This window comes from Camellia sinensis, chromosome 14 (assembly GCF_055761805.1).
Source record: "Camellia sinensis isolate YWXY chromosome 14, ASM5576180v1, whole genome shotgun sequence".
Classification (NCBI taxonomy): domain Eukaryota; kingdom Viridiplantae; phylum Streptophyta; class Magnoliopsida; order Ericales; family Theaceae; genus Camellia; species Camellia sinensis.
Genome location: NC_138974.1, coordinates 49112386 through 49128717, shown reverse-complemented (window position 1 = coordinate 49128717; position 16332 = coordinate 49112386).

Below are 16332 nucleotides of genomic sequence, written 5' to 3'. Positions count from 1 at the left end.
ACCTTCCAAAGCAAAAACCAACAAGTGTTTGGTCCAACCAAGCACAAGACAACCGAGTTGAGAGATCCTGAGGCAAGGCGCGTAGCCGAGACCTCCGGGAACTCAAAAATGGGGTGACGTCCAAGTCTTGAGGATGGTCAAAAATGGGGTGTCTGCACTCCCAATGGTTGGCCAAGCTTAGTAAGAGAAGTATGCACATCGCACGCCACGTTCTTGCCGCCCACTGACTAAAGGTCAGGAGTGTATTTATCTTCAATTTCGTATGTTTTTCCCGACTGAAGGCCTCCCTTCTTCTGGTTGTCCCCACTTCGATGTTCAGCTTCTGTCCATCATGGAAATGACTTTTGTCCCTTGCCAAGGTTCCCTTCACATTCTGTTATTGGTGATCCACCCCTTGTACATCTGAAATATTACACTCCATTGGGTTAACTTCGTCAGATGGTTTGACCACGCCATCGTCATGCGCCTCCACTCCAACAGCAGGGTCCACACCCTGTTTATCCATGCCTGCCGGTTGTGGTCTAGAGAATATAACTTCGATGAGGTGGTATAGCATTTGCTTCAGTTCACCTAAATTGGTATGTTCAGGAAACGGTTCGTTGCAGCCCAAACTGAAACGTTGAAGCAGTTGCTTCAGCATTTCCTTCAGTTCAGCAACATTGGAAGAGAGGTTAATGATACACACATCATTGCCTTCCACCTAATCATACAAACACATACGTCAACTTAGTCTTATAAATCATGTTCAAATGATGTGGCTCAACTGTGTCAAAATTGCGTAATGATTGGATAGATTACCTTGTCATTGTCAACAACTTGCTTGCCTTGGAAATGCTGTAACATCTCCATTAAATCTGTTTGGTTCTGGAGAACTTGCTTAATCATGTCCTTCAGTTCGCGAATCTCGAACTCCACATTGTTCATACGTACTTCATCGTACTATCTTTTTTGTTGGATATCGACATGGTGTGCATCCATGTCAGTATGATTGGCGTCACTTTCGTCGTTACTGTAATCAAACTCCACCTAATCATAGAAAAGCATAAATGAAGTCTGACATTGTATGTTGAAGACAAGTAGGTTGATGGTGTGAAATGTGCACAGTGGTTGGAGTGCTTACCGCAATTGTTGGGAAATTTTGCTTCCTTCTGATACGTCGCAGCATCTCACGTATTTGGGTATCACCCCAATCATGAAGCCGAGGCCTGGACCGCGTTGTAGCCGACGTACTTATGACGCTCAGACAAACACAATCAAGGTACAATAGTTGTGGGCATTAAGGGGCACACCATATTTAGTTTATTCTTCCCACAAAATATTTTTAGGATGACATTCAACTATATTCAGTAACAATGACATTCATTATTATCAATTTTGTAGCTGAACGTACATAGAATACCGATTTTGTTTATGATGCGGTCAACTTTATAGGCACATATCATGCAATGTTTTTTGGGAAAAACAAAGTACAGCAAACCAAGGACTTTATTGATGAAACCAAGAAAAAAAAGTTATGTACATGTTTGTATATATGAATGGCTACAACCCAAAAGACCTTTCCCAGTATCAATACGTTTGGTTTGGTAATGGTCCTATGAAGGTTTCTTCTGTATATTCTTCATCAACTCTGCCTACAAATGTGTATAATATTTCCTGTGTCAGTTCTGTGTCTGATTGATTATTCCAAACCGATGAAGATCAATCAATTATGTTCCCCTCTTCACAACGTAGGCAAATTGGTTCCTCCATTGAGGTCCATCATACTTTTTACCCTATACTCTTTGTTCTTAAATTCATGACGGTGGTCGCAGAAAATATCTTTCTGCGAGTACTATTCTTGGTCAAGAAGAGTGTTATTTGTCATACTCAAATAGTAGGTAACATTGTACGTCCCAATGAAACCCAATTTGTTGAACCATGACAGAACAATGCATGAAACATATGAACGGGGGAATGGAAAAAACAATCGAGTTATTGGCATACCATTAGTAGGAAAACACATCCAATTGCAGCGCGATGACCTTTACTCTTATACTTTCGAACACCGTTGTGAAGGAATTGCAGTGTTAACTTTCCCCAATTACAAGCTCGCATACCATTCACGTCCTTCACGGCATGAATGAACGATGGCTTCGAGTCGGTCATTGTGGTAGGACACAACATGGCCCCCAAGACGTAAAGCGCAAATTTCCTCCGAAACTCGTCCTCCGCACCATCAGTCTCGGTTAGATAAAGTCTCAACTTGTTCAAAGAAATGACTCCATTAACAACTCCAACCTCATCGTAGATACTGGGATATGCTTCTAATGACCCATCCAACTGCACGTCATTGCGTTCACACCGTATTCCCAATAAAACATTAACTGCCTTACAGGTAAGCCTGAGTTGACGGCCATGAACATTCAATGAACTATTGTCAGGATCAAAGTTCTGTACCAACCATGCGCACAAGTCATGATCTATACATGTACACTTCATCCCCGAGAGGCCACCAAACCCAATGTTAATGACTGCCTGCTTTTGTGCTTTGTTGAACTGGTTAACTAGCTCAACAATTAACTTCAATGATATGCGGAGTTGCATTTTAAACTGCACATTTTTTACCCTTAAATTAATACAAAAATACAACCAACAATGTCAGCAAAGCAGGACCTAGAGAAATGCATTTACGAAAACATGAAGTACGTAATTACCTTTTCAGACTTCGGTGCACATGGTACTACTTTGGTGTGTTCCTTGGCCCTCACCTTAGCCATTTCCTCAAACCTCTTTTTCTCATCAGAGGGGAGTGCCTTCCACCTTTCCCCAAGCTCCTTTTTACTCTTTAAGCACGAAAGTGATAGACATACAAGACAAGTAACAACTATGAGTCCAAAATAACTATAACTAGAACTTTATGCCAAACGCAATCCACGTGCATTGTTGGTAATTAAATAAGATTGCAAATACAAATAACAGTTACAGGAAAAACTCAGCGACAAAACGTAGCTGGACTTTTACAACGAATTGAAATTTACAAAAACAATAGAAAGGTGACATTATTACATGCTACAATCCAACAAACGTGAAACAATCACAAGCCCAATACGACCATTCAATACAACGCGTGGATAGCAACCCAGCCATGTGTTTCCATCATAGTGTATTATAGAGAATACAGATTTCCACACTCACCATTTTTCGTCGAGTGTTGTCTGGCCCTTGCATTTCCTTCAATTGTTGCTGGCTGCATGCAAGCATCGTGAAGCATATCATCACTAAATCTTAAATATGAATACATACATATATATATATATATATATATGCAAGTATTTATGTCAAGTTGGCCCCGAAATCTGCATGACACACCTTTCGTACATCCAGGACTAAATTGACACCAATTTAAACATTTTCAGACAAGCGGAACGAAACCAATTTCAAACATCACAAAATGAACTTCGACAAGGCGCGTACTTTCACTACAAAAAATGTAATTCCAGATTGTCAAAATAAACAACTAGTACCTGTAACAAATGAATGGTGCAACCGGCCGCTTTCGAGAAGAGCCAGCGATAGTGTTAGACATTTGGATATGTTGTTCGCCAATTGTCTTCAATCTTTTCCTTCCCCTTTATAAAAGAGCAAATCGTGCAAATTAGATTCAAGGGAAAATTACAGGGGTGGTGTACACATTTTGTCTGTTGTCTAATTTGAATCAATGCACTTTAAACTCCCTCAATTCTGACACTTGATTTTAAATTTCCTGGACAATTTGGGTCAAATTGCTAAAGCCGTTTGTGATTTTCAAAACAAATATTATAATGTCAATTGATTGAGATTATCTAAGTTGAGTAAAGTTATAAGTTGACTACAATAAAAAGTACAGTTGGCACGTGTATGCATATTTTCTGATAGAAAACAGTGAAGAGTTGTAATCAAATGGACGTAATTGATACAAAAGTTCACAATTGACGATGCAAAGCGAGGTCATTCAAAATTTGTGCAAAACAAATGACACAAAGACAAAAATACATGGGTTACTGTAACAGTTGATCCCAAAAAAAATTCAGCATATTCCTAGGTGATGGATTTCATTTGTTTACAAACATATGTATGAAACAAACTGGTAGGAAGTCTTGAAGGAGAAAACTAACATTGTTGGTGCGAGGTGACCAATATCCATCAGATGCAATGATGATAATTCCTGCAAAGTATTCCCATCAATATTTACAAGAACACAAAGAAACGGTTTCAACATGTAGCTATTAATCTGAAAACTTTGCGTAAACACAGACAACAAAACGCATAATTTCCCAACACATATGCAGATTTTGAAACAGTCAAAAGAAATAACAAACATCAAAATTTTGCATTTTCTTCACGCAGCTTACAATTGAACTAATTATGTGTACAAGCGATAAATACATAATTTTCGAAAAATTGAAGAGGAAGGACTACATTTTGTTTTTTATTTAGGGCTGAAGGACTACACGCACATGTTTTTATGAAGGCCCGACTACAAAGGACAAGGAAGCAACTGAACTATTTCATGACGGGGTTAAACTATCTGGACAGGATTCTGCTGCCACTGAAATTGGTGCTCATCCCTGGCACAAAAACCAGATGAAACCCCATAAAGTTGAGGGCTTCAATTTCCTACTGAGCAACTTCGTTGCAGAGAATCGAGGTGGCTACATCCTGGCCCACGTTGCAGGCTCTGGAAAAACTTTGATGACAATTACTTTTATACAGAGTTTTCTGGCCAAGTATCCCCATGCTAGACCGCTGGTGGTGCTGCCAAGAGGCATTCTGGCTACATGAAAGAAAGAGTTCTTCACATGACAAGTTGAGGACATTCCACTATATGACGTCTACTATGTAAAAGCGGATAATCGAGCACAGCACCTTCGGGTGCTCAGACGGGCGTACAAGCAAGTTTCTTCAATTATATGTGACAATGAAACAAACAAGACTGCCGCTGCCTCCCAACAAATATTACTAACGTACCCATCCATTCTCATTCTGGACAAAGGTCATACTCCTACAAATGAAAGTACGCATTTCATGAACTCGCTCAATAAAGTCCAGACAGCCTGCAACTCCTAAATGACAGCTACCTTTCTCTTCAAATGTAACTGCTATTCAACAGAAAGATGATAATTTCAAGAGAAAGGTAACCGTCATTCAAGAATTATGTGCAATGATAGGCAAGGTTCTCTATTTCTACGAATGAGATTTTCTTCATGAATTGCCTGGACTTGTTGCCTTTTCTGCATTTCTTCACCTCAGCCCTACAACTGTGCGTGAAGTTGAAGAACTGAAGAACTTAGTTAAGAAGTTCAACATCACCTGGGATGGGAGCACACTCTATGTGCACGCACAATTGAGATCTCTTCTAAAGAGTTCACCTACAGACACGTCAACCACAAAAAGAGAGGGCACTGACGATGCCCGGATGGACCACATCTTAGACAAGTTGGATATTAGAGAAGGACTGAAGGCAAACTTCTTCCTTAATCTGTTAGGCTTGTGCGAATCAGGTGGGGAGAAGGTATTAGTTTTCAGCCATTGTCTCCAGCCGCTTAAGTTGTTGGTAAGGCTAGCCATGAAAGTGAAGGGTTCGACTCTGGGAAAAGAATTGGGTGTGGGGCACGAATAGCTCTCTACAAAATTTGAAAATCGTCATCCTCATTTCAACTCTTTCATTTGGCTTTCCTATGTTTGAAGTTCAATACCGTCAACTATACATGAACTTCAGCACTGAAACAAACAGTTGTTTCCTGTGTTACACGGACTAGGGTATGGGTGTTGGGTGCGAGTCTATATGTACAGGTCCGACTCATTAAATCTTACATTCAATGGTACGCGGACTCAGGAAAAAATATCATATTTTTTTATTTTTAATATAATATGTGACATAAAATGGTACTATATGTAACTTACAGTGTGAAAATGACATTTATAGTAATTTGACAATAATATGCATATATAATAATTGTGTTATATACAATTATATAAGAAGTATCCATTAAAAAGTATCTGACACATATCCCATACCCTTGTCCGACTCTCGGGTGTTCGACACGAGTATTTGATTTATTTTGAAGAGTCCATGTAACACAGGTTGTTTCTAAACATAAGTTCCGGCAATATAAAAAAATCACCGAGTACTACAAAATTGAAAGCAGAATTCAACCGACTGTGCTAGCCATTGCTGAATCAAGATTACTCATTGTTTGTTTCTCGAGTTTCTTTTTTTTGTTTTGTTGGGTACTCTAAAAAAAAAAAAAAATTGTTTTTCCTATGCCAACATTATGCAAAAAAAATTCTAAGTCTTTTTGGGTTATATATAACCTGACAAGTTGGCCATGTAAATGCAGAACACCTTTTATGCTTGTTGTTAACTACTATGATACCTATGTTCAACTTGTAGCACTGATAGCACAGGGAAGACTTCCTATTGGAAAGGGAGAAAATACAAAAATTGAGTACAGAACACTTCTTATTGGGTCAATTTGGGCTAGCAGAGAGAAGAGTTCCTATTCGAATAGCACAAAATACAAAAATGGGGTACACAACAATTCCTATTGGGTCGATTTCGGGTTGGTTGTGAAGGTATATGCGAATGAAAAAAGACAAACAAGGAGACAGAGAAAGAGAGAGCGCGAAATAAAGGAAATACCAACCGGAGGAGACAAAGCGACGCTGGTGCTCGATTAACCCTTGCGGTTGTGCTCCAGCAACAAAAATCAACTTCATAAAAGAATTTATGCATCCACTTCCATGGCTAGCCTTCCCAATAACTTAAATGATTGATGTTCGCTAAACTCAAATAAAAAAGCTTGTTCTTTCAATATGATTTTTGCCCTCAAATATATTTCTCTGTAAAACCCTACAGCTACGTAGAAATGGAACAACGGAGAGACGGAGAGAGATAGACAAGCAGAGAGAGAGGGTTCGAGATGGAAGAGAGACGGACGTGCCGAGGGAACTTACCCCTTTTCTGAACGCTTACGCCTTTTTTGAAAATTTTATAATTTTTCGGACAACTTACACCTTTTCTGACTTTACTTACACCTTTTTATGAAAAGTTATATCATTTATAAATTAATTTTGTTCATAAAAGTTACAGCGTCTCTTGGAACTTACACTTTTTGTAAAAACAAAACTTACACATTTTTTGAAGTAACTTAAAGCTTTTGTGGAAAAACATACGCCTTTCGTGAAAACGTGACTTACATGTTTTGTGAAGTGACTTACACCTTTTGTGAAAAAACATACACCTTTTCAAAAAAAAATTACACCTTTTGTGAAAGAAATTGTATCATACAATTTACACATTTAGTTAAACCATTCACCTTTTCAAAAACTTATACGTTGTAGTGAAATTACTTACAGGATTCCTCAAAAGTTATACATTTTGTAAAAATATTTTTTTTCCAAAAATTTACACCTTTTGTTCGAACTTACACATTTTTTAAAACGCAACTTACACATTTTGCCAATTTACTTAGATCTTTTGTGGAAAAACTTACACCATTTCTCAAAAATTACACTTTTTGTAAAATAATTTCTTTCCAAAAATATATATCTTTTGTTCAAACTTACACATTTTCTTAAATCTTACACCTTTTGGCCCCTTTTGGGAAGTGGGTTATAATCCACTTCCCGGATTATAACTCACTTCCTCTCTCACAAAAAAGTTGTTTATAAGCATCTTATAAGCAACTTTTAACCAAAAAGCTGATTATAACCATCTTTCCAAAATAGGCTTTGTTGAAAATAGTTACACCTTCTCTGAAAAGTTACTTCTTTTGTGAAATAAACTTTGCATAAAATTTACACATTTGTGAATCGAAGACTTAGACTATTTTTGAAATCATTTACACCTTCTGTGAAAAACATAAATCTTTTTTTGAAAAGTTACACTTTTTGTAAAATAAATTTTGTGGAAAAAAATTCACACCTTTTGCTAAAAACATACACCTTTTGGTGCAAATACTTACACGTTTTTCTGAAAAGTTACTCCATTTGTGAATTAATTTTTTTTTATCAAATTTACACCTTTTCTTAGAAGTCACACATTTTCTGAAAACAAAATTTACACCTTCTGTGACATTACTTGCATATTTTGTGAAAACATTTACGCGTTTTTTTGAAAGTTTACACCTTTTATGGAAAATTTGCTTTCATAAAATTTTTACCTTTTGTGAAACCTTACACCTTCTCTGAAAATTTACACCTTTCAGTGGAAGTACTTACACCATTTCTGAAAAGTTACTCATTTTGTGAAATTATTTTTTCATAAAATTTACACCTCCTATTGGAACTTACATCTTTTTGAAAAGAAAACTTACACCTTCTGTCAAATTACTTACATCTTTTGTGAAAACATTTACAACTTTTTTGAAAATTTACACTATTTATGGAAATTTTCCTTTAACAAAATTTACTCCTTTTCTTAAAAAGATACACCTTTTCAGTAAGTTCACGCCTTTTCAGAAATACTTACACCTTTTCAAAAAAAGATACTCCTTTTCTTAAAAAGATACACCTTTGGTGAAAATACTTACACCTTTTCAGAAATAATTTTTTTCATAAAATTTACACCTTTCATTCGAACTTACACATTTTCATTTCACAAAAGTTACAACTTTTGTCTAATAACATACATCTTTTGTGAAAACATTTACACATTTTATGAAAAAGTTGTAAATGTTTCACAAAAGATGTAAGTTTGGCACAAAAGCTGTAAGTTCTAATAAAAGGGGTAAATTGTTTGCAATTTTTTTTTTCACAAATGGACTAACTTTTCAGAAAAGATGTAAATATTTTCCCCAAAAGGTGTACACTTTCAGAAAAAGTGTAAGTTTTTAACAAAAGGTGTAAACTTTTTGAAAACATATTTTCCATCAAACGTGTAAATTTTCAAAAACCGTGTAATTGTTTTCACAAAGATATAAGTTATGTCACAAAATGTGTAACTTTGGTTTTCAAAAAAGGTGTAAGTTTTTAACAAAAGTTGAAAACTTTTCCATAAAAGATGAAAATTTTCAAAAAAGATGTAACTGCTTTCACAAAACATGTAAGTTATGTCACAGAACGTGTAACTTTTGTTTTCATAAAAGGTATAAATTTCATGGAAAAAAGAAATTCACAAAAGAAGTACATTTTTAGAAAAGGTGTAAGTATTACCACAAAAAGGGGTAAATTTTCAGAAAAGGTGTAAGTTTTTAACAAAAGGTGTAGACTTTTTGAAAACATATTTTCCATAAAAGTTATAAATTTTCAAAAACGTTTAACTGTTTTCACAAAAGATGGATGTCATTTCACAAAAGATGTAACTTTTGTTTTCAGAAAAAGTGTAAGTTCTAATAAGAGGTGTAAATTTTATGGAAAAAGTTATTTCACAATTGGAGTAACTTTTCAGATAACGTATAAGTATTTCCACCAAAAGGTGTAAACTTTAAGAAAAGATGTATGTTTTATGAAAGGTGTAAACTTTCAAAAATGGTGTAAATGTTTTCAGAAAAGTTACGAAAATGTGTAAACTTTAATGAAAACATATTTTCTATACAACGTTTCAGTTTTTTAAAAAGCAAATTTTTTCACAAAACATGTATGTTATTTGGCAAAAGGTGTAAGTTCTGTTTTCATAATGGTGTAACTTCAAATAAAAGCTGTAAATTTTTGTAATAAAATTATTTTACAAAAGGGGTAACTTTTCCGAAAAAGTGTAAGTTTTTCAACAAAAATGTGTAAATGTTCGCAAAATGTGTAACCTTCCAGAAATAATGTAAGTGTTTTCACAAAAGATGAAATTAACTTCACAAAAGGTGTAAGTTTCATTTTTTCGCAGAATGAGTAAGTTGCTAAAATCCAATCAAACTGTGTTTGTGTTGTTCATGGCAATGTGTGAAAGAAGGGGCGTTTGGAAGGGCTTCGAATAGCCAGTCCAGGTCCAAATCCAACCAATATGTCGATGTAAAAGAGAACCTATTTTTAATATAGAGGAAGGGAGGGAGAGAGACAGACCAATATCAACAGACAAAGACCGAGATAGACATGGTTCGATAGAGAGAGACAGACTGAGATCAACACAGACAAACCAAGATCGATAGAGAGAGACCACGATCGGTACAGACAGAGCTCGGCAGAGAGAGAGAGAGAGAGACCGACATCGACAGAGAAAAGCCCAAGATGGACAAAGAGAGACTAAGATCGATAGTGACAGGAAAAACCTTTGATCTGCACCAGCGGCGGTGGCGGTGGCGGTGGCAATGTTAGACGGCGTTGGGCAACGGTGGCCCACGACGGTTGGGTGGTGGGTGGTGAAAAAATTTTCAGCTTTGGGAACTTATATCTTCTATAAAAAAGAATACTTTCAGCTATGTGAAATATTTTCTTTCACAAAGTTTACAACTATTCCTAAATTTCACACCCTTTCGTGGAAATGTTTACAACTTTCTTGAAAAATTACAATTTTGTGAAATAATTTTTTTCATAAAATTTACACATATTATTTGAACTTACACCTTTAGTGAAAACAAAACTAACATCTTCTCTGAGGTTATTTACACTTTTTTCGGGAAAAACATACACCATATTTGAAAAGTTAAAACTTTTGTCAAATAATTTCTTTCATAAAATTACACCTTTTCTGGAAAAGTAAAACAAAAGGTGTAAGTTCTACACAAAAGGTGTAAATATATATGACAGAAAAAAAAAATTTCGAGAAACGTGTAACCTTTGACAAAAGGTGTAAGTATTTTCACCATAAGGTGTAGACTTTCAGAGATGGTGTAAGTTTTTATAAAACATGCAAACTTTATGAAAACATATATTCCATAGAAGGTGTAAATTTTCAAAAGGGGTTTAAATATTTTCACAAAAGATGTAAGTTCTTTTTTCAGAAAAGGCGTAAGTTCCCATAAAAGCTATAAATTTAATGAAAGATTTTTTTCACAGAAGGTTTAACTTTGCAGAAAATGTGTAAGTATTTCCACCAAATAGTGTAAAGTTTCGTAAAAGTTATAACACAAACTTTATCAAAACATATTTTCCATAAAACGTGTAAATTTTCAGAAAATGTGTAATTGTCTTCACCAAAGATGTAACTTATGTCAGAAAATGTGTAAATTTTGTTTTCAGAAAGGTGTAACTCCTATTAGAAGGTGTAAATTTTTTAAAAATTTGGATTTTCACAAAAGGAGTAACTTTTCAGAAAAGGTGTAAATTGTAAAAAAAAAAGTGTAAACTTGATGAAAACATATTTTTCATAGAAGGTGAAAAATTTTTTAAAAAAAGGTGTAAATAGATTCTGAAAAGGTGTAATGTCCCAAAAAAGGTGTAAATTTTATGGAGAACGTTCTTTCACAAAATGAGTAACCATTCAGCAAAAGTGTAAGTATTTCCACAAAAAGGTGTAACTATTCAGAAAATGTGTAAGTTTTTAACAAAAGGTATAAATTTTATGCAAATCTTTTTCCATGAAAGGTATAAATTTTCAAAAAAACTTGTAAATGGTTTCCCAAAAGATGTAACTTATGTCATAAATGGTGTATGTTTTTTTCTAGAAAAGGTGTAAGTTCCCATTAAAGGTGTAAATTTTATGGAAAATATAATTTCACAGAAGGTGTAACTTTAAGTATTTCCCCCAAATGTGTAAACTTTCAACAAAAGGTGTAAACTTTATCCAAACATATTTTCCATAAGAGGTGTAAACATTTTCAGAAAAGATGTATGTTATGTCACAAAAGGTGTAAATTTCCTGAAAAAAATGAATTCACAATCAGAGTAACCTTTCAGAAAATGTGTAAATATTTCCAGTAAAAGGTGTAAACTTTCAGAAAACGTGTAAGTTTTTAAGAAAATGTGTAAACTTTATTCAAACATATTTCCATAAGAGGTGTAAATATTTTTACAAAAGATGTAAGTTATGTCACAAAAGGTGTAAGTTCTAATAAAATGTGTAAATTTTCAAAAAAAAATTGTTTCACAAACGGAGTAACTTCTCAGAAAATGTGTAATTATTTCCACCAAAAGGTGTAAACTTTCAGCAAACGTGTTAGTTTTTAACAAAAGGTGTAAACTTTATCAAAATATATTTTCGATAGAAGGTATAAATTTTTTCAACCAAGATGTAAGTTATTTGCAAAAAAGTGTAAGTTCTGTTCTCAGAAAAGGTGTAACTTCAAATAAAAGGAGTAAATTTTTTTAATAAAATTGTTTACAAAAGTAGTAACTTTTCACAAAGTGTATAAATATTTTAACGAAAATGTGAAAATTTTACATAGTAAATTATTTCACAAATGTGTAACCTTCCACAAATAGTGTAAGTGTTTTTAGAAGAGATGTAAGTAACTTCGCAAAACATGTAAGTTTCTAAAATCCAATCAACCTGTATTTGTCTTGTTCAAATAATGGCAATGTGAGAGAGAAGCGGCATTTCGGAGGGCTTGGTCTTTCTCTCAGTACAAGTCTGTTTCAGAGAACACGAGTTTGGGATCCAACCAAGTATGTCAATGTAAAAGATAACCATTTTTAATATAGCCGAAGGGACAGAGAGAGAGAGACAGACAGATAGACCGAGATCAACAGACAAAGACACCGAGATGGAGAGTGATCGATAGAGACAGCCACACCGAGATCGACAGAGACGGACCGAGATCGATAGAGAAGAGACCGAGATCGACAGAGAAGAGACCAAGATTGACACAGACAGACCAAGATCGCTGGAGACAGACCGAGATAGACAGGGATCGACATCGACGGAGAAGAGGCCGACATTGACAAAGAGTGTGATAACCCTGTTCCGTACTATGCTAATTGGTCCTTATTATGAATATGATTATGTGTTTGATATGTTTATGTGTACCGTTTATGTGAAAATATGTGGTTTTAAATTTCTATCTGTTCACTGTAAGAATATCTATTTGATTATCTGCTTTGGAAATTAAATTGAAGGCCTTATCGGCCACGAAACTCGAAATTGACTACGTCATTGTGATTAGCGTAATTTTTAGAGCCTACGGTGAAATTTGATTGAAAATTGATTTGGATCAGATTAAATTGATTTAATTGATGAATTAGTACCCAATTATTTATTATTATTAAATTGATTTAGTGGGACTTGTATAAAAAAGGGCAATACACACTCAATTCCTCTCATGGTTTCATCTTTTGGCTGATTTAGCTCTCTAGAGGGGGAGAGACCCGAAATTAGGGAGAGATAGGGGAGAAAATCTATGTTTTGGTCTTGAAGCTTGGAAGTCTTGAAGTTAAACTCAAGAATTAACCATAGATTGGGAAGATTGGGCTTCTAGGTAAGCAATTGATTTTGAATTCATGAGTTTAATGGGTAATATTGTGAATTCAAGTTTGATTAATGGTTAAGAAATGGAATTGTGTTGTATTTGATAGATTTGAAGTCCATGTGTGCATGCATGTAGAGAATTGCTATGAAATTGCATAATCTAGCATGTAATATGTGAATTGTGAAGAATTGAGCATTGGAGCATACATGCAAGCATGGTTTTGTTAATTTTCATGTTTATGAGCATCATTGGTGCTATTTGAAATGGGAATGAGGTCAAAAATGGACATACATGTTGATTTATGGAAGATATGAAGCCTATGTAAAGTTTGAATGCATGAACCTTGAGTTTACAAAGAAATGTTGATTAATTTGGAAGAATTGGGCCATGATTTTGAGCAATTGACCTCACCTTGCTTATATACTCATGTTATATAATGTGTTTGCATGCTTTGGAACCAAATTTATGGGTTTTGAACCTTGGAAGGTCAAAATTGAGCTCAAGAACAATTCTGGATTTTCCAGAATTTATGATGTCCGCTCGAGCGTGGGAATCGCCGCTCGAGCGGGGAATACGTGCTCCCAGAACTTTTTGCAGACATGGCGTCCGCTCGAGCGGGGAAGTTCACGCTTGAGCGAGGAGCTGTGTAGGATGACCTTCTGCTCAAGCGTTCGAGTTCGCGCTCAAGTGTAGAATTGATGTAAACAGTACTTTTGCAGGCCTCCAGGGTCCGCTCGAATGGGGAAGTCCACGCTCGAGAGGGGGACCCTGTTTCTGAAATTTTGAAAAGACATTCTGTGTTTCATTTTCTGTTCTCTTTCACTTCCAAGTACTCTTAGGCATGCATTGAGTATTGTAATTGAGTTAAAGAGATAAGAATGAAGCCTAAAGAGGAAAATGTGAATTTAGAACGGATCGAATTCTTTGTGACCCTTTTGTGTTCATGGAATGTGTAGAGTCGAGCTCTAGGGCAAACCAACCAACCGATCACTGTGAGTAATATCTCAACAAAGATATCTGAAATATGTTGTTGTCCAAATTACTTACTTCTACGTAAGTTTTATAAGTTCGTTGATTCGATTGGTGGACAATGTTGCTATGCCAAGTGAATGGGGCAGAGGCCTTTTTGACAAGAATGAATGAATGGGCCAGAGGCCGTTTTGACATGAATGAATGGGCCAAAGGCCAGTTTATCACGAATGAGAGAATGAATGGGCCAAAGGCCAGTCTGACATGAATGATAAAATGAATGGGCCAAAGGCCAGTCTGACATGAATGATAGTCTAACATGAATAATGGTCTGACGAGAATGAATGGGCCAGAGGCCGTTGGATATGAATGAATGGGCCAGAGGCCAGTTTGACATGAAAGATAGAATGAATGGGCCAAAGGCCAGTTTGACCGAAAGAAATGACTGGGCCAAAGGCCAATTTGACCTGAAAGGTATGAATGGGCCGAAGGCCAGTTTGACCTGAAAGGTATGAATGGGCCGAAGACCAGTTTGACATGAATATATTGGGCCCGAGGCCGTCCGATGTGTTTGGAATCGCAGTTCTTTGACCTACGTACGAATATATGTATGTATTAGATAAAAATATGAATTGGGCCTAAGGCTATTTGTTGTGTATTATTCCAATGTATCTCCTTTATTTGATATTATTCACTGGGCTATCGTTCACACTCATTCATGTGTCTGTAGGTGAGCCAAGGGAGGTCCAAACCCAGCCTCAGTGAAGTTTGTGTGGAACAACTGAGGTTTTGAAGAGTCAACCTTACGTCCCACGCACAAGACTTGTCTTTGCCCTTTTGTTATCTTATGTTATTTTGTCATGTTGGCAAGGACTTTGATTTATGATGTATATATAGTTTCGATTGGCTGACCAAGACTTGATAGATCCTGTATGTACAGAGCTTTGTATTAGTACATATTTTAATGTGAGTTATTAATACGTGTATGTATGGTTTGTTATGATGTGCCATGTAAGCACAGCTTTATGGACAAAGTTTTAAATTGCTTCCGTTTGGCCCCATTAACTCTGTTAAAATACGTTTGGTTTGGTTTGAAGCCGTAGGTAATCTTATGATTACTGGCCGATTATGTCCTTAACCCACGGGGGTGGGTTCAGGTCATGACAGAATGGTATCAGAGCACGAGTTAATAACTCACACACTTGTCCAAAAAAGCAATAAGCGTCTAGAAGAGATCTAGGACGCATTCATGTGATAAGTATGAATCTGAAAGCATCAAGAATACGCTTAAATATTTAATGTGAACGATCATGTGTTATAAGTTTGTGATTCGCTTGCATTACAAATTATTTGAATACGTATGCTCTTTAGTATATACATACCTGTGAATCTTTTGTATAAAGTATAATGCAAGCTTAATCAAACGATGAGAACATGTGATTATATGAGATATGAATTGTTGCACTAATGTGTACAACAAGTTTGTTTTGTTATAATGCACATACATGAACATAGGAATCATGAAAAGTTACTTATGTGCATTTGATTCTACAAATGGGTGCCTATGTTGAATATGAATATGTTCTAAATGTGCAAATATCTAGTAAGTGTTCTACACACGATATCTGATAAGTATGCGATCGTCTGTTTTGCATATGATTAATTGTGCCTTGATGATACGCAAAATGAGAATATAACGACGTGCCTATGTGTGAATGCACCTTTGTGTATCTGTGTTTATTTCTATATTGGGCATTCCAGTATTTGGCATGGCTTAATAAGAGTTTGTGTAGAACATGGATAAAGCAAGGGCATACGAGTTGGCAGACTCTTTCATAGCCCGACTTGATAGACTAGAAGGAATAGTACAAGAAATGGCAGAGATCTTAAGACAACGTCAGTCGCAGCTACGGCAAGAACCTTTGCCACCACTAGTGCAAGAGCACCAAGTGAATGGGTTGGAAGTCACAAGATACGTTGAGGTGCTAGACCGAACGCTGATGATCGGAGCTAACCTGAACCGATCTTCTGAATGGAAAAGCAAGAGACAAGGATTTTTCTCAAGGAA